The sequence below is a fragment of the Aedes albopictus genome, chromosome 2 (assembly GCF_035046485.1).
Source record: "Aedes albopictus strain Foshan chromosome 2, AalbF5, whole genome shotgun sequence".
NCBI lineage: Eukaryota > Metazoa > Arthropoda > Insecta > Diptera > Culicidae > Aedes > Aedes albopictus.
The window spans coordinates 90,085,991-90,111,340 of record NC_085137.1 but is presented as its reverse complement, the minus strand read 5'-3'; positions in this window follow the sequence as shown (position 1 = coordinate 90,111,340).

Genomic DNA, 25,350 nt, shown 5'->3' with positions numbered 1-25,350 from the left:
CCAACGCCTGAGTATGAAATGGTCCTCCACCAGAAGCTATACCTATACCAGGTGGCAGCTCCACCACGGTATATAGCGGACCTTTAGGCCAACAACCTACTGTTCTCAAAATCCAAAAACCGTTACAGAAACCGAAAATGAAAGATTACGAACTGATTCATCGGCAACGACTGTTAGCGCGAAATAACGGACAAGAATTGGAACTTGGAATGTATCAACCCTAGCCCAACAGGATAAACTGGCATAACTAGCCATTGAGGCATGCCATATGAAGCTTGAGATCCGAGGACTGAGCGAAGTCCGTTGGCCGAATTTTTAACACAGATTCTTGCTATACTCCGACCTACGAGGTGTACTCGCTCCCCGAACAGTTTGGATGATTCGTGAAGCTTATAAGATGTATATTCAACTATCACGTGAATCAACTGATCTTCTATGACTACCAAAACGCGTTACAGTACGCGTTGACGTGTAGCCGATATTTTGTTACGAGAGTAGATCTGGAGGCTTTAACCATATAATATGAAAAAATGATGCTTCAGATATCGCAGATGTACTGGAAATTGGCTCGCACGACTTGTATTATATGTTGAATCAAGTAAGATAAATGCTGATATTAGTGCACTTGGTATATTTTAGCTTCAGAGTGGCTTGGATGATCTAGAACAGCTTCAAGTTATATGATATATGGTTGAACTTATCATCTGTGTCTACTAAAACACACTACACCAAGTTTTGAACGTGCATGATGCTTTGTTACGAGTGTAGATCTAAAGGCCTTATCCACATTATACTGAAAGGTGACCTCGGATATCTCTGATGCTCTGGAAACTTTCTCTCCCATGGCTTGCACTTTGTGTATGAATCAAATGGGCAAATTCTGAAGTTTATGTACTTCTGTTGATATACCATTTCAAATTCAAACCATATTTCTCAACTTCCGAATAGTTCGGATGATCCAGGATGCCTCTATGATGTGTATACAAGTATCATATGAATCAACTGATCATCTGTAGTCATAGTCTGTAGTCAAAACGCACTATACCAAGTTTGAAATGCCCCCGATGCGTTATTACGGGTGTTGATGAACTTCAGAATGATTTGGATGGCCTAAGGTATTGCTATTGATGTGCAGTTAGTCTTTCATACTGTGGTTTACATGTATGGATTTAATTAAACCAGTTCTGACATTTATACAATAGTTTGATATACTAGTAAAGGTAAAAGCCTAACAATCAGAATTCCAGAACTATTTTTAATTGCCTAGAACATCACCAGGTCATGACTATCATCGTTTTTTTTTGTTTTAAATATATATTTGAATGTAATTCATCAAGTTCAAATGATTCAAAAAGTAAACACAACTATTTGTCTTCAGTAGACAAAGTTCAAGACTTCTGGACGTTTTGGATAACCTGGAGATCTTTGTTACAGCTGTAAAAGGACATAAGACATTTTTATCTAACAGCCCCAACCCAAAAGAAAATATATTGTGCAATTTCCATTGAAATATATCATATGTACAGAGAAATAAAACGCGGAATCGATAGAAGAACAAGTGGTGTACACTACATTTGCAGCTATGTATATCTCCAAAGTGTTCCAGCATAACATAATCTCCATATATGCATGTGATAGCACAACTAATCCCCTTGGTAAAAAATTTGGTCTTGAAAATCCACCCACTTGGTCAAAAGCTAAAGTAAAACTATGTAGAAAAGTTGTCCACATCCTTTAAGGGTTAACACATGCCGACTGGAAGACGCTGCGATGAAAAGGTCCTTCGTCGAGGAGTTGGAGAACCGTGCTGCGGATGTTCCGGAAGGTGGAAGCGTGGAAGATCAATAGAACGCCATCAAGAACGCCTTCTTCGCCACCGGCGAGAATAATTTGGGTGAGCTACGCACCCGGAGAAAGCAGTGGATCACAGATGATACCTGGAGGAATATAGCGAAGGAGGCTTTAGAGCGAAAGAACGCCAAAGCAACGATAGAGCGAGCGAAAACACAAGGAGCCAAAGCTCTCGAGAAAGAAGTGAAGCACTCATATAGGCGGAACAAAAGAGCGAGGGCGGACTCTCTAGCTGACGAAGGGCAAGAAAACCGCAAATACGGGCGACATTCGTATCCTCTACGATGTCTCACGTCGCATTAGTGGAACTTAGATGATTGCTGACCGACCCCGCTGACCAGTTGAAACGCTGGTGTCGGCCACGATATCAACACCTTAGCATGATCCGCCAAGGGTTCGATGCATTACCCGTGCTAACACCGATCGCATATCAGCTGAGATGCTCAAAGCTGACCTCGTAGTATCCTCACAACTACTGCATCAATTATTCCGCAATATATGAGAAACCGTGACATTTCCGGCCGACTGGATGCAAGGCGTCTTAGTAAAGGTACCCAAAAAGTGTGACCTGACTGTATGCGATAACTGACGGGCATCATGTTACTATGTATCGTTCTCAAAGTCCTCTGCAAAGTAATCCTTAATCGAATACAGGAGAAGATTGACGCAACTCTCCAACGACAGCAAGCAGTATTCCGTGCCGGACGATCCTGTGTGTACCATATTGTCACGTTCCGTATCATCCTGGAGCAAATAAATGAATTCCAAGAGTCTCTCTACCTGGTGTTCATTGATTACGAAAAAGCTTTCGACCGTCTCAATCACGAAAACATATAGGAAGCCCTCAAGCGCGAGGGTCTCCCTGAGAAAACCATCGGCCTCATTGAAGCACAGTACAAGGCATTTTCGGATGAAAGGCTTCCGGGCCCCGACCTCCAAGAGATTGAGGAGGAGGTTGGCCGGTTGAAAAACAACAAAGCCGCTGGAGCAGATCAACTACCAAGCTTCTAAAATACGGTGGAGAAGCACTGGTGAGAGCACTATACTGGGTCATTACCAAGATTTGGGAGGAGGAAGTATTACCGCAGGATGGAAGGTATCGTGTGTCCCATTTACAAAAGGGGGATTGCGGGAACTACCGCGCAATCACACTACTGAGCGCTGCCTACGAGATACTCTCTCAAATTTTATGCTGCCGTCTATCACGGATTGCAAGAGAGTTCGTGGGGCAATATCAGGCTGGATTTATGGGCGAACGCGCTACAACGGACCAGATGTTCGCCATCCGCCAGGTGTTGCAGAAATGCCGTGAATACAACGTGCCCACACATCACTTGTTCATCGATTTCAAATCAACCTATGATACAATCGATCGAGAACAGCTATGGCATACTATGCACGAATACGGATTTCCGCATAAACTGACACGGTTGATCAAGGCGACGATGGATCGAGTGATATGCGTAGTTCGAGTATCAGGGACACTCTCGAGTCCCTTCGAATCTCGCAGAGGGTTACGGCAAGGTGATGGTCTTTCGTGCTTGCTGTTCAACATTGCGTTAGAGGGTGTAAGGAGAGCGGGGATTAACACGAGTGGTACGATTTTCACGAAGTCCGTTCAGCTGCTTGGTTTCGCTGATGATATCGATATTATTGCTCGTAAATTTGAGACGATGGCGGAAACGTACATCCGACTAAAGAGTGAAGCCAGGCGAATCAAACTAGTCATTAATGTGTCGAAGACAAAGTACATGATGGCAAAGGGTTCCAAGGAGGAATCAACGCGCCTGCCACCCCGAATTTATATCGACGGTGATGAAATCAAGGCCGTTGAAGTATTCGTGTACTTGGGCTCACTGGTGACCGCCGACAACGACACCAGCAGAGAAATTCAGAGACGCATTGTGGCAGGAAATCGTGCTTACTTTGGACTCCGCAGAACTCTACGATCGAATAAAGTTCGCGGTAACACGAAGTTAACCATCTACAAAACGCTGATTAGACCGGTCGTCCTCTATGGGCACGAAACATGGACCCTACGTGCAGAGGACCAACGCGCCCTTGGAGTTTTCGAACGGAAGGTGTTGCGTACCATCTACGGCGGAGTACAGATGGAAGACGGGACTTGGAGAAGGCGAATGAACCACGAGCTACATCAGCTGCTGAGAGACCCAACCATCGTCCATACCGCGAAAATCGGGAGGCTACGGTGGGCGGGTCACGTCATCAGGATGTCGGATAGCAACCCGACTAAAATGGTTCTCGAGAGTCATCCGACTGGTACAAGAAGACGTGGAGCGCAGCGAGCTAGGTGGGTCGACCAAGTGGAGGACGATCTGCGGACCCTACGCAGAGTGCGGAACTGGAGACAAACAGCCATGGACCGAGTGGCATGGAGGAGGCTACTATGTACAGCAGAGGCCACCCCGGCCTTAGCCTGATCGGTAAGGTAAGGTAAGGCCTCACAATTGGATCTCCAACGTGAAGCTTCATCGTTGGTGTTAGCAAAAGCCGATAGCGACAGAAATTCGGGACCGAAAGTGGAAGTGGCGAAATCTGATAACAAGCGTTAGATTGGAACCCAGCAGGACATCGCGCTAGAGGTAGACCCTAAGGCTAATGGCGGCACAGCCTCGATATGGAAATGAAGCAAGTCGATTGAAATTTGACCTGGTTACAGGTCAAGGCGATGGCGGGCAGTTGCCAGGATGGAGATCTTTCAATTCGGCACTCTGCATCACTATTGGTGCTCAGGACTGAATGTAGTTCGTTATAACACAACTGAATGCAAAGAAACCTAAGATACAGAAAAAATCTTAAAAGTAAATATTGTGGAATAGGAACAAGTCGCATCCTCAAAACTATATATCGACAATGATTTTTCATAAGGGCCTAATTGACTTGATCGATTTCTCTTCGTCGACTCTCTCTTTTGCTAATAACTTGATCAAAACGAACAAAATCATTATTCTATTTGTTTCTATAGCAAGATGTAGTTATCTCCTTCGCATTTCAATCAAAAAGTTTTGGGAAAACTCAATACACATTCTGTAATAACACAAAGAGAGGATCGATGAAGAGAAATCGAAAATGTCAGTTAGGCCCTAATGAAGAATCAGTGTCGATATCCCGTTTTTTTAACTTTTTCAATTTTTTAAATGAGATGCAATTTTTGATTTTGATTTTTTTTGCATCCAACCCTCTTTTTTATCTGTATTAACGAGATTTTTAGCCAAAGGCTAGTTCATTTTGGGGCCCACGCTTTACTTCCCTTCCAAAGGAAGAACTCACATTTTGCGAGTTTGTCGGGAGTGGGATTCGATCCCAGGTCCTCGGCGTGATGGTCAAGTGTTCTAACCATTACACCAGGTCCGCTCCACAAGGACCCCACATTGAACCCTCTTTTTACTACCCGTTTATGACACATCTGCCGAAATCAGCACCGAGAAAAGTGTTCCAGAAACGAAGCAGGTCGCTTTTGCGTTCTAGATACGCTGCATAAGCTCGCTCTCGCAGCAGTAAAACTCACTCCACCGGTTCAAAAACCATAACCAATACCGAACATCGATAGACACAGCCACCACAACCATCATCTCCGTCGTACGCCGTACGTTCCCATATCAAAACGGTATCGTTTCCTCGGGATCCCTCCATCCACATCCCAACCACCACCGGAAAGCCATCTCTCAAAGTCCGTCGTCATCATCGTCGTCGAGCTCGTCTTTGTCGTCGTCGTCGTCGCAGCCGCCGCTGCCACCGTACCTTACTACTCTCTGAGTGCGCTGCTTTGTTTCGTTGCATATAAATCATTCATTAAGAAAATGAAATGGAATGAATAGATTGAGTAAAGTATAAATCTTCATAATTTATGGTTTTTCTTTCATTGTGTTATTAATATTATTTTATTTTGAGCTCTGGTTTTGAAGTTTTTTGGAAAAGTTGAAGACTCCGGCACCTTCGTCATCTGGCTGGGTGCTGCGGGTGTTGCGCTGTGTGTAGATATAAGATTGGAAGTCGAACGCTGAAGTGCGCAGACAAGCGGACTGCCACCGTCGTCGTCATCATCATTCTGATCATCGTGATGTTTTCTGGAGCGAGCAAGTCAATCGTTTGGAAATGGATGCAGGAAGCTTACGGTCTCTTCGGTCTTAAATATCGACGCCATGTATACATGTACACGCAAAAAAATTCGTTCCGATATACGTGCACTACCAGTCACGGCAACGGGAACAAACGGGAACTATGCATAGCAACGATAACAACAATAAGAAATGTACACCGTGAACTAGATGTCACGGTTTCTAGAACGCCCATACTGACAGCTGGAACTAGTTCCAGTTCACGGTGTATATTTGCTTGTTCTCATATTTGCGTTTGTTTGTTCACGTTTATCAGAACGGATTTCTGAGCGTGTGCCCTCCATCCATCGCGCATATTCATTATCGTCGCTCTTCTCGTGTCGTAATTTGGAAGCGGAGATGAATGCGGCGTTTCCTTTGGGCCCCTTGGGTTTTTGAATCAGAGCCTTGTGCGAAGTGTTTCACTCATCTCCGATCAGGGAATTGGACAGGGTTACTAGAAATTGTTGTAGGTAATTTGAACGCATCTATAGGCTGCCGTACTAAGCATATACATTCTCATTACCATACTTTTCAAAACAAAGGATTGAAGGGCAGATTGTTTTGTTGCTCGTTTTTGTGGATTTAACAGAAGTGAGCACGAAGAAAACAAAACAAAAAACGGAATCAATCGGTACCGCAATCGCTTGTTTTTGAGTAGAATAAATTAGAGAACGAAAGTTTACTAAGGGTTTTGTTCTCTAGAGGAATATCTGAAGAAACCCAAGGAAAAACTCTGAAGAAATCAAAGGAAAAATTTCGGAAAAAAAGTCATGGAGAAATACCTTTTAAGCAACTTTTGAGAGCTTCCTATTGAAATTCCCAACAGATTTTCTTGAGATATTTTAATAAGAATCAAACTGAGAATTTCTGAAAAAATCCCTTAATATAGTTCCTACACACCTAGAAAAAATCATGTAAATTTAGGTGTCCTGAACCTGACATATTCTTCATTACACCAACGAACCTAACCTCAAAATGACTGACAAATCTCAGGTCATTTTGACAGATGTATAATGAGCATGAAAAGGACGGCAACAAGATCGATAAAGTAGAATATATTATCCGTCTTTTTCGTGCATGTGTGTGGTCTGTCAAAATGACCTGTGAATTGTCATACATTTTCATGGCTAGCTTGTTGGCGTAATGAAGAATACGAGCGGCTTCAAAGACACAAATTTAGAGGTCAAAACATGTAAATTTACGATTTTCAGGAATAATATTGTCTTATTGTCTATCAATCGGTAGAACCGATCTGATGATAGAAAATATAAAAGTAAAATATTTTCATGCCTGGATTCGAACTCCGGATCTGCTTATTGTGAGCCGCATCCCTTACCTTTCGGCTATTGCACCAAGTTAGAAGATGGTTGATTAATATGATAAAACATGATACTGATTCTACGTTTCTGGTGAAGTGGATATTTTGACATCTAACGCAACCAACCAGCACTTCCATGATGCGCGTGAAATTGAGTCCAATTTGTGAATCAGTCTTGAAATTGTTTACGTTTTTTGATGGTTCTGCTTCGTGCAAATTTCAGAAATTATAGGTGTGTATGTTCACTCCAAAAATGACTTTTTGATAGAAGGCCCGGAGGGTCGAGTCACATATACCAATCAACTCAGCTCGACAAATTGAGCAGATGTCTGTGTGTGGATGTTTGTGTGTATGTGAGGGGTCTAAATAAACTCACATCGCCTTTTCACAGTAAACTTCAACCGATTTAATGACCGACGGATCATTCGACACGGAATCTGATCCAATCGTTACCTATTGAAAATGGTTAAGATCGCTCCAGTTGTTCCGGAGTTATGGCCATTTATGTGTTCCGGGCCGGTACCCCAGGAAGGGGCCAGATATGAAAATGTTGCAAACCATGCGACCCATCAAACCGCGGCGGTAAGCAGCAAAATAGTTTCAGACCATATCTGATCCAGTAATGTTCCGCAACCGGTTCCAGGTGTCCCGCCGGAAGTGGCCAAATATAAAAGTGAACTAAACTCATACATGCGAACCATCAAATAACGGCTTTTTCAATAACTAGTTGAATGGTAAGCAGGAAAATAGCTTCAAAACAAATTTGAACCGGTAGTGTTCCGGAACTGGTTCCTGGTGTCCTGTCGGAAGTGGCCAATAAAAAAATAAACCAAACTCATGCATGCGACACATCTAAGAGCGGCTTTTTCGATAAACAGGTGAACGGTAAAGACCATATCTGAACCTGTAATGTTCCTGAACCGGTTCCGCATGTCCCACTGGGTGTGGCCAATCAGAACAGTGAATCACACCCAGGCATGTGACACACCAAATAGCTGCTTTTTCGATAACCAGGTGAACGGTAAGCAGGAAAAAAGTTTCAGACCATATCTCAACCGGTTATGTTCCGGAACCGGTTCCAGGTGTCCCGCCGGAAGTGACCAATTAAAAAAAAACTTAACCAAACACAAGCATGCGACACATCACAGACGCTCGGGACGTATCTCCTTAATCTAGCTGAAGTCAGAAAGACAACAGTACCCAGGCTGCACTACCTGCTAAGCACACGATTCTTTGTCTTCGTTTGAAAATCTTCAAGATTAGGAAACGTTCTTCATATAATGTTCTTAAGGCGTAATACTAAAGGCATTTTAGGCTACAAATTACCTTGTTTAGGTGAAATATTTGCAGCATCTCAATTGGGTCTGATGGACATTATGACATGGGCCTTGAATAACACAACTGACCTTTTCAAACACTTATAGAAAGCAAATGTAGCCCAATCCTCACAGTAGTAATTGCAACATTGCCACAGCTTATCACGTCTAAGCTTGCGGCTGACGCTGTGTTGCACAGTCGTCCTATTCGGTTTGCTTCACGCATAGATCAATTATTTACCAGTCACTAAAAGCCCCGTACATACATTACCGGATTTAATCACAAAATTAAATTAATGTATATGTGCTTGTTTATATAACTAAAGCCACTCTTCAAGCGGCTAGTCAAGCTAGACCATGATGCTGCCACCCGATTCGTTGCTGCGTGGTGCGTTGAACTAAAACTACCGGGTCTCCCCTCTGTCAAAGTGAGCATTCGTAGGATACGGTTGTGATGCGCCCCAAAGTACTTGGAGTTAGCACCATAAGCGGCGTAAACGAATTGCCGCCATCAACCTCCCCAACATTGCACCCGGTGTGTACTGGCGGTGTCGTATTCACAGCCTCATCATCATCACCACCAGGCTTGATCTTTCTGTCCGCTTCCCCACTTTTCACGCCTCTGTGTGCGGCAACCGCCACCGCTCCGTTAATATTTGAATAATTTACGTTAAACACTCGCTAATCGAATGTTGCCACCGTGAACAAGTGTCGCCGTCCGTCCAACGAGTCGAGCGAGCGTTGCGTTATGGTAGTGGCTTCCTCTAGCGCCTAGTCATCAGCTCTACATGGTCGTCGGCGCTAGTAAGGGTTATTTGTGCCCACACAACGATACATCAGGATATGAATGCAGAGCAGCCACATAGCTTATAGCCAGTTGTCTGTCCCTATTTGCCAAAGTGGTTTCGGAAGCTATGGACGCCAAATGGTATTCAGGATTTACTTGGGCTTTGATTACGGGTTGAATGAATGTGGTGCAAATATGCAAGACTGGCACACATATTTATAAATGAAGATGAATGGTATGATGAGAAAATCTTATTTCTTATATTCTTTATGGAACCTGATAGATTTTTATCGTGTTTTTATAATAACTAAGTAAAAAGAAAATCGGGTTAAGTACTGTTCCTTTTAATTCCACTAAGAATTTGCATCTTTGACAGATACGTATTTCGACCTGAACTTCAGTGTCTTGTACTTAACTCGGCTGATGATGAATGACTGTTTCTCTCGTCTGCCCAATTTTCAATTATTGCGTGACGTACTTGCTCCCTTTGAACATTGCAGGGCGAAACTGGTAACACTTCCTCATTTTTTGGTTTCTGATTTTTTTTATTACCGTCAAGGCGCCATTCACCGTGGGGGCTCCATTCACCGTGTGCCTTCGAATATTTTTTTCATTATTTCCATATTATGATTGAATGATAAGACAATTTCCCTTCAATTTCACCAATACAATGTTGTATTGGTGAAATTGAAGGGAAATAGTCATATCATTCAATCATAATATGGAAATAATGATAAAATATTCGAAGGCACACGGTGAATGGAGCCCCCACGGTGAATGGCGCCTTGACGGTAGTAACGAAGCAGTGTTTTCTGAGGCGGTTTCCGTGCACGGTTGGAGAGGATCGAGGATTTTTTATACTTATGGAAGATTATTTTCGGTTGTTCAAAAACTATTTTATTTCATAATTTCTTTTAAAAATGGTTTTTGTGAAGCCGGTTAACGTTTTTACTAGCAAAAATGATGCAGTGAACCTTCCTCTAGCTGTGTGTGGATGCCGATTTTGAGAGTATTGTTTTGTTATTTGATGAAGAAATTGGAGACCAAAAATGAGGAGTTGCTGTACAATAATAGCACAAATCACTTTTAAGCCAACTTTGGCTTAAGAAACTATTATTCAGCTAGTTCTGTTTCTTGGGATGACACACCTTTTTTCAATACATTTCGGTTTTTAATGGTATTTTGGGCTTTAACCAGGCTTTAACCACTAGTTTTGCCAAGCGAATATTTTGACCAAAAAGCTGAAAAAGGCGAAAAAAAGTATTTAAAACCTGCAAAAGTTTTGCTAGTTTTACCGGTTTTTCGTCTTTTTTGGGATATTTCGGCTTGAAAAAACTAATATCACTCCCTACTCCAGGCGTTAACAGACGGCTTTGGGACAGAAGATCAAAGGACAAATGGTCGAAGGACAAAAGGTCGAAGGACAAAAGGTCGAATGGAAAAAAAGGTCGAAGGGACAAAAGGTCGAATGAACAGAAGGTCGAATGGGACAAAAGGTTGAATGAGACAAAAGGTCGAATGGGACAAAAAGTCGAATGAACAAAAGGTCGAATGGACAAAAGGTCGAAGGGACAAAAGGTCCAATGGGACAAAAGGTCCAATGGGACAAAAGGTCCAATGGGACAAAAGGTCCAATGGGACAAAAGGTCCAATGGGACAAAAGGTCCAATGGGACAAAAGGTTCAATGGGACAAAAGGTCCAATGGGACAATAGGTCGAATGAGACAAAAGGTCAAATGGGACAAAAGATCGAATGAGACAAAAGGTCGAATCGATAAAAGGTCGAATCGATAAAAGGTCGAAGGACAAAACGTCGAATGGGCAAAAGGTCGAAGGGACAAAAAGCCGAATGGGACAAAAGATCGAATGAGACAAAAGGTCAAATGGGACAAAAGGTCGAATGGGACAAAAGGTCGAATGGGGCAAAAGATCAAATGCGACAAAAGGTCCAATGGGACAAAAGGTCGAATGGGATAAAAGGTCGAATGGACAAAGGGTCGAAAAGGGCAGAAGGTTCAATAGACTAAAGACAAATCCCAAATATCCAAAAGAATATCTTAATGAATCCGTGGGCGTATTTCTGAGAAAACGCCTCATAGTGTTTCTGTAGGAAATCACGGTGGTGTTTTTTGAAGCAAACCATAAAAGATTTACATTTTTTTTATTTCTCAAGGAATCTTTAATGTAATTTCTGAAGGAGTCCCTGGAGAAATTTCAAAACAATTCCTGAAGAATACTTTCGAATGATTTATTGAAAGTGTTCCTGAAAGAATCCGTGGAGGGATTCCTGGGAGAATTTCTTGAGAATTACTTGAAACAATTCCGGAAAGCGCTGCTGAAGGCATGTTTGAAAGAAGTTCTGAAACAAAAAAATAGGGAGAATTTCTGAAGGATTTATTAAAGAAGCTCCTGCAGAAATCACTGAAAAACAAAACATCTAGAGATATTTTTGAGAGAGCCTCGGGCGAATTTCTAGAGGTCCCCTGGAGTTATTTTGGAAATAGTCGAAATATTTTCCTAAAAAAGTGGAGAAATTTCTGAAGAAATCAACTCCTGTAGGAATTTCTAGAAATATTTCTGTATAACTTTTCGAAATTAATTTTTAATATTGTATCTTTTGCATTAAACTATTCCCGAAAAGAATTCCTGAAGGATTTTTTTTGGAAAAGTTTTTGGAAGAAATTATGAAGAATTTATTGAAGGATTTCTTAAGTAATCCCTGGAGATCAAACATTTAGAAAAGTTTTTAAAGTAACCCCTGGGAGAATTTGAAAACTAAATCTTGAAGGAATTTCTAAAAGAAATTCTTGGGGAATTCCTTTATAAATTTCTGGAGGATATCATTGACCAATTTACGGAGAAGCCCATGCAAAACTTTTTTAAGGTGAAGATAATCAAAACCACACTTCGAATTTTTAAGAGCACAAATCTGAAAAACCAAATGCTGAATTGCACTGAAAAATTAATCGATTGGTTACCACCAAACGAGCAACGCAGGCCGATATTTTGTTCATCAGGTTTGTGCATTTGCCAATTCAAGGAGTGGCATCGTTCTATAATCACCTGAAGGACGACTTATTCTTAAGAATTTCTTAAAATATTTGTGTAAATTCTCTCAAAAGTACCGGAAGGGTTTCTGGATAAATATTTGAAGGATTTTGTATATTAATCTCGGGAGAAATAACTGAATAAATATACAGGATTATTCTGAAACAAGGATACAAGGATATGAAAAAAAAAAACAAAATAAAAAATCCGTTGAGAATTTTTTGAGAAAAAAAAACCCTTGATGGTTTTTTATACATATTCTGAAATGAGAGATCTTTTTTTCAATACCATAAAGAAGATTTTTATAACAGGTATGGAAGCAAAAACATGTATTTTTTATATTCCTATGCTTGTGGACGCGAAAGATTCGACAGTGAATGAGCATTATTTTATGAGCATGAGCATGAGCATAGATGACCGCACAATTCGTTGTTGCTACTCCGTGATTGACCAGAGCAATCGAAATTGCACAAGGAACCAATGAATAGGGCTTGGGACCAGCTGACTATTCTCAATGTACACAGTTCGAGAGCTCTTAACTTTAAGAAGGTCAATAACGGCGCCGGCCACGTCCTTACGGTCATCGAGGATGGGTGGGAATGTTAGTGAGACAAACGTTGTTATAAAGACCGCGAATCGCTGCATCTCCACGTTTGTCTCAGGAAGGAATTTTTTGTTAGTAGTGTAAGGTACATTGTCAGTCCGGGAGTTACCTATGGTTGGTGATATGATTTGACAATGGATCAATATACACAAACCGCCGTTAACAACCGACCACTTTTCGACGCAACAACTAGCCAAAAAGAAAATTCTATCGCGCGTCTTTACTCCACTAGGGAGCGGAAACCTTTAGTCTATTCCACACAGAAATACACTGAACGCGACTCACTTGTCGGCGCCCGGATTTTTTCTCGACCGGCGAGCCCGAACTAACATTTTCACTCTTTTGTGTAAATGCAAAAAAAAAAGAAAATATTTATTACTAGCTGTCCCGGCAAACTCTGTCTTGCCAAGCTGTGGTGGTTTGACAACTGTTGAGCTCATAACGTCACCGCACTCTAGATTGGTTTTATTTCGATCGTGTTGATTTCCTTCCCAGCTCACAAAAATAAGTATTTTAGCAATTTTCTTACTTTTCTAGCTTATTTTCATAACTTTTTATGCATATAAACACAGCCACCATGAATACAAATCGAACCGTGCAAGAGTCATGCTGATCGGTTCACCCGTTCGTGAGTTTTGTTGCCTCAAAGGTACATCAAACTCATTTTTATATATATATAGATCAACTAAAAGTGTATTGGAAACTAGCGCCGACGGGAAGCGAAAAATTCGGAACAGACTCGATCCACGACGCGTCCACCGCACACTGAATTCGACCGCATCCGACAGTGAATGAGCATTATTTGAACATATAAAATCGAAAAGATCTTTTTGCAAAATGGAGAAGCAAAAAATTAAAAAAAAAAAACAATCAGAATTTCATGAAGGATTTTTTTACACGCAAGGGGCCGTAAGGGGACAAAATACAAAATGCCAAAGTAAAATGGGCAAAATGGTCAAAATCATAAAACCATTCTTGAATGTGATTTGATCATAACTTGAGGTGAACTTTGTCAAGATATGTTTGCATAAACATACTTCTAGAAGCCAGACAGGCTTGTGATTTCTCAATGAAAATTGTAAACTTTCGGTTTTTATTGCTTGCAATTAAGATTGTTTTGTTATTTTTTCATTAGCCATTCCATGGGGATTTAAAACACATGGAGGCGCATGGTTGTTGGTGTCTACGCTATCCATGTTAGATATAATATGACGACCATCGTTTAGGACGGAGAAGGTCTGTTAAAGTGTGACATTCCATGTCTTGAATATACCAAAAAGCGTGATAGAGGAGGGAAAGTGGGTTTGATATCCCCGAGAATTTATGGTCATTTTTAAATGTCGAAGAACCCAACATCCTTAAAGCCGGGCCCGTAGCGTAGTGGCTACACGTTCACTTCATAAGTGGATGGTCATGGGTTCGATCCCAGCCCCAGCATTTGCATTTTTTTCTTCCCCCCGAGAGCGGCTGGCACCTGACCCTCTCAGAGCATATGCTCCAACAGACCCGGAAACCTGGATATCGGCTAACGGCAACTCAACAAAATAATGGACCCCCAATCGGACTGGAAAAGGAACAATAGCCCCACACATCAACATCATCCTCGTGCTCATCATTCTACCATGAACAGGGTAGAAAAGTGACAGCTGCGCAAAGGCCGAACTGGTTGCCGATATAGTAGAACAATAATAGAATACATTTGGGCTCTGTGCAAAGTGTAAGTCCAGCTGCCAATTGGAATCGCTCAGGGAGTGCCCTAATCGACAAAAGAGCTGTAAATTGGGTTAAGAATTGGAGCTTAAGAAACATCCTCAAAAAATGCCTGAAATTGCACGAATATGGTGGACAGGGCATTTTGCGAGAACGTAGGGAAACAACCCTGCAAAGTTGGTGTTTACTATTGATCCGGTTGTGCTGACCTTGGTCAATTTTGAAGTATGATCTTCTGTTTCGCATCGTTTCGATAGAATTGATTGCTAGCGAGATTTTTTTATCCCAAACTTGAAAATATTCTTATTGGGCTGATTGATTACGAAATTTTTTTTCGGTACTCATTGTGATGTTCTCCCGCTAAACGAAACATCCAATCTTATCAAATCGATAGTTCCATAATACTGAAATCAGCTTCGCCAATGGCCCAAATGAGCATGGAATGGGATTTTGGCATAAAAAATCAATCAACTCTTCAGAACCCACGACAAATTCCGTCTCCTTAGAACATCAACCAACAGCATGAATTGAACATCGATTCGCTCACCGACCAATCGTTAAATGATGACGGCGCGCGCGTTTTGGGTGGAGGTGTGCGAGCGCAACAGGCGCAGCAACGCAACGGGAAAAGATCAAAACAAGATCCCTAATTTAATAACAGTATAAATCCGAAGCAATATTTCACTGTCATAAATTGCTGTATGAATACATTTTCATCGGCATTATCGGATGGAAATTAAAAAATCGTAAAACTTTTTACGACGCTTAATTTTCTGCGTTTAAGTTCTTATCTGGGTTTCTTGCCGGGATCTCTACGACGACGACATGAGCCGAGCACTGAGCAGCGAGCGAGGGCGGAAGTGAGTATGTGTTTGGATTGGACTCACTCTGTGGTCACACGGGTGATTCGTGGAAGGTGAGATCGCTGTGCAGTGAACATGATCAGCGGCGCCGCCGCCACTGCCGGGAGGTGTTGAGGTGTGGAATCAAATCTGACTAGTGGTTTTATGTCCCAGTTCATGCGGTCAAAGTAAAGTGCTTCCAGATCGTTGGGTAATGGGTACGGGTGGGGGCCGCCACCCGTAAATATGAGTAGATATAATTTTATTATTTGCTAATGATAGGACATTGTCAACAAACGTGGAATGATACAATGTTATGTTTGAAAAGTCATTGATGTTTGCATAAAGTTTTCTCTACTACATTTCTTCCTCAGTAGATTTTGTTTTAACAGCAAATGAAGCGGGAAATTGTTACTCTCAAACACTTATGAACTTGAATAAAACTAAGTAGATTAGATCTATCCAGAACATTTTACCACATGAAATTCCGATTTCTCTGGCAAGATATAACCTTGCAGTTATAAATCTTTCTAGCGGTATGATGACACCACCAACTCACTCGCTTAAACTATCTCCTCTCATAAATTATCGAAACTAGTACATGAAGCTTAATTGCTTCGAATCCGAAGCATCGGAGCATCGCAAACGAATCAAATCACATCCATCCATTAAATCCAAAACTTAATTGCCCCATCGCTCTTAGCTGGCAAACAAGCTAGCAATGGTCCCGGCAGAATGCAATCTTAGCGCCACAGCCAGACTCTTGAAGGAAATTGCGCGCGGCTGCTGCCGTTTTATTTATTCACATTTATGGATGCCGCTGCTGCTGCCGGCTGGTACCACACTTGCTAACTGCTGCTGCATAAGTACTACCACTCATTCAAACTATTTAGATCGGACTGGATTTATTGTTTTCCAAACTCACATTATCCGGAATAATTTACAACGCACAGCGGGGCAGATTTATATATTCGAAATATTCCACAACCCGACTCGAGAGTTGCCCCAGAACCATCCACTATCTCTACGCAGCCAAATCTCATACAACGCACCCCGGGAAATAAACCACGTACAGAAATTGATTTCAAAAATTAGATTGCCGCTCACTGATTTGGCGCCACATCAATTATTCTCTTGTGGGGATACTCCTATACTTAGAAATATGTACATACATTCGATCGACCACAATCCCCGCGAGTAACCAATCTCCGATTGAGCGAAAATCGAATTCCCGCGATGAAGCTAAGACAGACGGGCAGAAAAAAGTGGAAGAGTTTGTTGAATCGTTTCCCTTTCCACCCATAAACCATAGGAATTGATGAATTATTTAAATGAATCACTCTCGGGCGATCCACACCAACAACTTCGATCGTTTTGTGTGAATGGAAAGAGAAAATTTATCGCTAACTAAAATCGTGAAATCGTGAAAATTTATCGCTAACTAAAATCGTGAATAATGATTATGAGTGGAATGCTCGGCTGAGTGTTCCAATTAGTTGATTTATCACAATAGAACTCTGTTTTTCAAGAGTAATAAAACACGGATTGAAAAAGAGGTTAGCTCTATGGATCAATCAGAAAAAAATAGATATCATCAGTTGATACTTCTCCAAGTTTTTAGGGATGTGTGGGGCCCTTTTGCATAGCTTTGTGTTTGGGACAGGTCTAGCATAATTATTTGTAAAAGATACACATCACAGTTAATAAGTTATGTAATTTTCACCACTGACTTACTTTATGACTCATCATTTAGCGCTATTTTACTTGATAACGTCTGTTCCTAACTACTATAACAACCAATTTAGCTCTATTGATTGGTATTGTGTTAGACGTAAAGTTTTCATCACCGTGTTATAGGAATTCCAACTGTACGTAGTTTCATATTTCGCATCTACCCCAACCGAGAGAACCGATTAGAAAAGAACGCTTTCATCGCAGCATGAAACGCTGTACAGAGATATGTAGTGTGATTGCTGAAGCGCAAGAAAGCATGGATCGAAACAATATGCGGAGGTTTTACGCAACAGTCAAAGGTGTGTCACCGTGTGGTACAAGATTGTACCAGTGCCTGCTATATGCAATGACTGTAAGTGAAAATCGACGCGATATTTATCTGTAAGAACCGAACCACTTTGTTCAGATTGGTGAATAAGATCGTCGAAGCTGGAGAGCTAGAACCTTGGGTGTTTGTCTATCTAGACGACATCATTGTGGCCAGCGACAGCTTCGAGGGCCATACCCGTCCTTTGCAGGAAGTAGCAATACAGATTCCAATCTATCGATTAACCTCGAAAAGTCGAAATTTTGTCGATCCGAAGTTCTGTTTTTGGAGATCTATTGTCTTGTGATGGACTCCGTTGATCAAGTCAAGTCCGACGCTTCCTCGGAATGATAAATTATTACCACCGTTTCATACCTAACTTGAGTACTCTTTCGGCATCGATCTCGAACCTACTGACAGGAAAGCCGAAGATCGTGCGATGGTCTAAAGGAAGGAAGACTTCCGAACAATCAAATAGCGGTTCTATTCTTTCAAATTCCGACTTTGAGAAAGAGTTCATTGTGCAAACGAATGTGAGCGATCGAGCTGTAGAAGGGGTGTACTCTTTCAAATTCAGTGCTTGTCGGAGAAAATGATAAACTTTGTTTCTTTCAAACTGAACTCGAAAACAAAAGTACACCGAAATAGATGATTGCTTGTAAATGTGAATTGTGATTTACTTCTTGCATCAGAAGATAGAGCAATCTTTTTCCGATCTACACATAACAAATTGTAAAAATGTCAACTGTGACACCGTAACAACTCGGAGCAAAGAGAACTTGTATTTTGTACATTGGACCTTTAGATATGTTTGTCATCATTTTTAAACTACTTTCGAGTTCTTTTTTCTCTCCTCTCTCATCCATTCTCTTTGTTGCCGTCAGAGAGCGAAGAGCTAAACAACCCAACTTTGACAGTTCGGTGTGGGAAGTCAAAATTTAGTCAACAGCATGGTACTCAAATTTGAATATTTTGAACTAGCATTTGGGTGAAAAAAAAACTTAGCCTGTAGGTACTTGTCGCACGGGATGAAAGGGCCGATCTACTTTTTGTAAACAAACATGTTTCTGTTTCTGTAGGGTCCATATGCATCAACCCTAGTGGAGCGGACCTGGTGTGATGGTTAGAACACTTGACTATCACGCCGAGGACCTGGGATCGAATCCCACTCCCGACAAACTCGCAAAATGTGAGTTCTTCCTTCGGAAGGGAAGTAAAGCGTGGGTCCCGAGATGAACTAGCCTAGGGCTAAAAATCTCGTTAATACAGATAAAATAAATGCATCAACCCACGCACATTAACACCCTTAACAGATAGCTTGAAGAACACTCTTTCTAATGAGGGTGTTGATGTTTTTGGGTGGATGCAGATGGGCCCTACAGAGAAAAAAACATGTTTGTTTACAAAAAGCAGATAGGCCCTTTTCAAATATTTGTCTAGAAATGTGAAAAACCCACTTCAAGATCGGTTCCACGAACTCAAATTTGGGTTCCCGCACGCAACCTGAAGTTTGGTGAATTAAATTCGCATTTGGGCACATTTTTTTTCTTCGTGGAAGATCCACAAGTGGCAAGGTAGCCCTACTGCTCATCTTTTGCGAGTGTCATAGTGCCGACTGGCAACGTGCCCTGGGCTTGGTCGAATCCTAAACATAGATCGCCATTTTTTCACCCATACATGAAAAATAGTTGAAAAATCCCATTTGAGCTCTGTGCAAAACAATTTACCACTACTGATGCAAATAAGGGTCTAGCATACCTAAGAGAACTGTCATCTATATTTGGGGCGAATCCTGCATGAAAAATGATAAGTGTTGCCGATGAGGATAGCCCACGAAATCGCATTGTTTTGTTTGGGCCGGCGCGCTAGATGCACGATCGGTAGGCGTAGCTTTTTCGAGTTTGACGTGCCTGCTCCCTCCCTGGTCAGCACTGCTGTAGATCCGCAATATCAAGTGGTGGCCCTCGTCCCGATTTAGTCGGTGGAGTCTGGAGCTGTAGCTTTTGGATATGACCAAGGATATGACCCTTGTCCACCGCAGAGATATCGACAATATCGTCCCGGATATACTATCCCGGAGCATGTGCGCTGTTTTTTTGCATCCTAGGCAGGAACATCGTCGTACGAGGACCTGATCGTCAAGGTCGAGGAAGAACCGGATAACTCATGTGGTTTCCGTTATTAGGACGACCAACTATGGAAATATGTTCCGGTCGATGAGGTACCTTACGATGTGAAGTTCGAGTGGACGATGATCCTGCCGTCTGACTAAGAACACGACAGCTGTTTTCACCTAGGACTAGAAAAGACGTTCGAGGTTCGAAAATGGGTTCAAATATGCGCCATCTGCAATGAGTCTAAACCAGACACGGTCCCAATGGTACCGGTCATGAGCAAGTAGACATTGGCGGACCATTCCTGTCAGATCACCGCCATGTACTGCATTGGTCCGTTACCCCAGAGCAAATCAGGGAATATCCATCTCCTGGTGATCCACGGTTTATTCAGCAAATGGTGCGAATGATCGCAATGCGCAGATTAGGGGGAACTACCAATCGCTCCCAAATTTTGTACAGTTTTTTTCTACGCCAACAAGAGTCGTAAAGCTTTGTTCCAAAAAAATCGACCTTGTTGGCCCAGTCTACTGTCCACGAAGGACCAGTGAGCGACCCAGGGAAACCGACAAATACCGAGGAAGTTTCGGATTATACATACATTCATACAGCAGGGTCGACACAGAGCATAATGATAAACATCGCAAATACATTAGACTGGTCCAAAATTACAACACCCCCCTCAATGTGTTCATCACTAAGTCCATCAACAAAAGATCTCAATGATTACTACTACACAAAGTCTTCACAAAGTTTACAATGGACACCACAGCCTATACAAAGTTTCTACTTCTGCTTCGTACACTCCTGCTTCTTCAATTATTACAAAATGTCACATAATCACAAAGCCACAGACTTCTTAAACACGAAGTCACACATAGTTTCCTCCTGCACTCAACATCGGACTTCGTCACAATCGTAGTTCTGGCAGTTCCTCAACGAGATGCCCAGCTGTATTTTCCGGCGGTCGCCGCTCTCCACTCTCAAGGCATACAGCTCACGGCTTTGATCCTCCCACTGGAACTCACTATCTGGCACTTGAACTCCACGAAGCTTACTTTCAGTCCATTCTGTGCCAGCTCCCGGACCGAGAGTAATCCGCAGTTCAGCTCCAAGATGTACAGCACATTCTTGGCGAGCACTTTGTTCTTTCTTCCGTCCCCATCGACTCACTCCTGGAAGCCTTTCTCAAAACCATCGGATTTCAGGACTGAACCGTCTGCCAAGTTCATTTCGTCTTTTACACCCTAGTCGATCCTTACTCGTTGCAGCTTTCTTCACTTCCGGCACTTCTCTTGCATCTTCACAAAGCATCTAACAATCCCGCCGAAAGTTGCCCGGTTTTCGCTCCTCGTTTCTCCACCCGTCGATGGTACTCGTCTAACGAACTCTCGGTCGGCTCTCCAAGGCCGTCACCAGTCTGTTCCACGACTCTGGCAGACTCCCCAAGCAGCACCTGCAACATCATCCAGAATGTGGCTTTCTATGCTTTGGTTTTAATGAGTTGCATAAAAAGCACACAAAACTTCCATCTTGTCAGTTGAGTTGCATTTAAACTCCGAAATTCGTAAAGTTGTGGCTTTGTTTCATAGAAATCACAAATTACCTCGTGTTTGACATGGATTCGTGGAGGCGGAGCATAAAAATTCCTCGCAAGTGATAATACATTCAGCTTGCATTGAATGTGCTATGTAACATGCATAAAACATCTTACTCTGGTTTGTTTGTTCAGATTAGGTTCCAAACAGGGTACGAAAAACGGATCACGCCGAAAAACAAACGCTTTGTCCTAAGCGGTGCATGTCGGTAACAAAGGCGCTCCGCAACAAACACATGTCAGGTTATGAGAGCAACAAAACAAACATCGCTTGCCGTGCGTGTGCTGATATTCCGGCTTTGCTGCTGAAGTTTTCGACCCACATTATCGAATTCATAAGCATTTGGACGAAATAGGACTCTGGCAAACCTCAGAGTCTAGTTTCAGTTGTAAAACAATGCGAAAATCACGTTGTGAATAGAACGAGACAAATATTCCTACCGTTTTTGTTGTGAACAAACTCAGGAGCGATTTTGTCATTATCTGCTAACGAAAAAAACAAAGCGTTGTTGCCGTGCCTTCTTTGTTGCCTATTTTTCGCTTGCGGTGGCATATTTTGCGTACACTGGTTCCAAATGTGTTGCGGAAAACTTGCACGTCTTTTCATTTTGACAGTTCTTTAACTTGTGCAAAGTAGTTGCAATGAAGTAACAAGTAACTTTAGCTTTTATGGTGCGTTGAACAGTGCTTCTCTCACAGAACTCTTGGTGTGTAGATATTACTCCTGGTGTCCATGGTTCGAGTCTGGACAAAATGTTTTTTTTTTCATTTTTTATCATTCCCCCTCTCAAGTAACATTTTGAGATAAGAACTATGACGACCAAGTGGACCACTATTATCGAAGTTTTCAAAGAACCATTAAGAGCAACAATAAGTTCGCAATAAAACTTTCATATTGTTCATTTCTGCTCGAAAACTTTGACAGCCAATTTTTATCCGTGCAAAAAAGGTAAACAAACTTCTGTCAGGATCGCAGCCATAATAGAATTAATTTTAATCGGTAAGCAGAAGTGAATATTATTAGAAGAGTGTGACTCTGGCGATCTATGTTGTGATTAAATTTATGTGCAAGAGCAGTTCCACTGTGAATATTTTGATAATAGTTGCAGAAGTAGTGCTGAAAACGAATGCGCCTCTCAAAAAGTGCAATTTCCAGCCGATACATGGATTAAAAGTGTATATTTAGTTACCTTTTTTTTCTTCAATTTCGCCAAAAACGACTCTCCTGGTAGTGCTTATAACTATGCTTTCCATAATAAGCGGCAAATTATCAAGGTATGTAGTATTTTGATGTGTTTATTGATTCCGCGCTGAGGAAAAGTCTTCAACTTCAATATGGCAGCAGCAGCTTCCAGGAAAAAAGTGCGTTCGACAATAAATCAAACGTATCTTCGTTAAAGCCATAATAAGTGTAATTGATCGTGATATTACCATATTAAGCTACCAATAAATCCACCTATAGTTACCGCTACTCACTATGATATGGCGCTCAGTTCGATCATGAAGAGTACTGCACAATGGTCGATTATGGATAGACAAAAATGTTTAAAGGAATGTCTGAACAAATCACTTTTGATTATATTTTATTGAAAGCACATTTTTTTAGATAGAATTTTGAAATCGGTGTATAATAAATTGATTAATATTTAAACAATCAATAAAATAACAAATAATTGGGTCACGATTATAGTCGGCGTCATTGTTGGCCACCAAATATGACATAGTGCATCTGTTGACATGCTAAGCTTGCAATGATTACTTTTTCAATGTTTATTTTGAGGCATTCTTTACGACTATCATAAAACCGTTCATAAATAAAATAGGTTGTTGCATTGATGAGTTTTGTTATAATTTTATTGATGCTTCTTAGAACATTTCTAGTGTTAAATAAAATTTCAACCGATGGTATTATCGATGACCGTTATAAAACTCTAATAAAACCAAAATAATTCCAATGAGCGCTGAAAATGTTACTTGGGCCTAGTTTATGTTACATAACAATTAAGAATCTGCGCTTTTTGGGTTTGAAAGAAGAAGCAATTATGATCTGTCGTTCGTAATACCGACATTGGAAGTAAAGCGATGGGAGGATCAAATGATACAATCAAACTGGATTGCTACGAAAACATCAAGACAATCCAAACTGTTCATAACTCCGAATGATAAAACTACAGAAAAACTATTGAACCTAAATAAAAATCTCTGAGCATAGCTATTGGGTTTCTCACGGGGCACTGCCCGACACGATATCATTTGAAAAATATTAATCGATATCAAACTGATGTCTGTCGATTCTGTAACTATGCAATTGAGACCTCTCATAATCTGTTATGTGACTCTCCAGCACTAGTTGTGCGTAGAAGACAATATTTCATCAAGGGTATTCTAATTCCTTTTGAAATTTGGTTCAAAAATCCCTATTTGATAGTTGATTTTATCATAAGAATCATCCCAAATTGGGGTACTTCGCATAATCAGCAATCGACGTCAACCCTCAATGGTGACTCAAACAACAACAACAAATGCGAAACTAAACAGGGGTATACCACAATAGATCAAAGTAATGGTCGCAGTGGTTCAAATCCCAACAAAAAAAAAAAAAAAAAAATACCGACGTCAAATCAATTGCATTAACCCTAATGTGGCCGACAGGGTACCCGGTTACCCAGCGCCCATTGAAAAAGCACGGTGTAGAAAAAAGCACATAATGGTTAAAGTTGCTGATACTGGCTTAGAAACAAGTGGTGTTGCTTGGTTTCGGTACACCATCGCCACTTGTAGCGCGTCCTTGATCTTCTAGCCGCACACGATAGCCAGTCGAAAACCGTGTCTTTTTCGTGGAATTTCTTCAGCTTTCCAACACTTCAGTCGCAGAATTCACGTCTTTCACCAGTGGTCACTGATTATCACGATCAAAGCTTTTACCTTCTGGTCTTTCTTTGACCACGCCGCAGTCACTGTCTCCGGTTTTGCTTTAACACCTGCGTACCACAGATCCACACTAATTAGCAGCATTTGAATTTTCACCTTACTTACTTTACCGGTTAGACTAAGGCCTGATTTATCTCTGCTGTACGTAGGGGTCGCCTCCATTCTACTCGGTCCATGGCTGTGTGTCTCCAGTTCCGCACTCTGCGAAAGGTCCGAAGATCATCCTCCACTTGATCGACCCACCTAGCTCGCTGCGCACCACGTCCTCTTGTTCCGGCCGGATGACTCTCAAGAACCATTTTAGTCGGGTTGCTATCCGACATCCTGATGGCGTGACCCGCCCACCGAAGCCTCCCGATTTTCGCGGTATGGACGAGGGTTGGTTCTCTTAGCAGTTGATGCAGCTCGTGGTTCATTTGCCTTCTCCAAGTCCCGTCTTCCATCTGCACTCCGCCGTAGATGGTACGAAACACCTTCCGTTCGAAAACTCCAAGGGCGTGTTGGTCCTCTACATGTAGAGTCCATGTTTCGTGCCTATAGAGGGCTACCGGTCTAATCAGCGTTTTGTAGATAGTTAACTTCGTGTTACGGCGAACTTTATTCGATCGTAGGGTTCTGCGGAGTCCAAAGTAAGCACGATTTCCTGCCACAATGCGCCTCTGAATTTCTCTGCTGGTGTCGTTGTCGTCGGTCACCAGTGCGCCCAAGTACACGAATTCTCCAACCGTTTCGATTTCATCACCGTCGATAGAAATTAGGGTTGGCGGGCGCGATGAATCTTCTATAGAGCCTTTTGTCATCATGTACTTTGTCTCCGACAGACTTATCCGATTCGCCTGGCTTCATTCTTTAGTCGGATTTACGTTTCCGCCATCGTCTCATATTGCGAGCTATAATATCAATATCATCCGCGAAACCAAGCAGCTGAACGGGCTTCGTGAAAATCGTTCCACTCGTGTTTATCACCGCTCTCCTTATTACACCCACTGGAGCAATGTTGAACAGCAAGCATGAAAGACCATCACTTTATCGTAACCCTCTGCAAAATTCAAAGGGACTCAAGAGTGTCC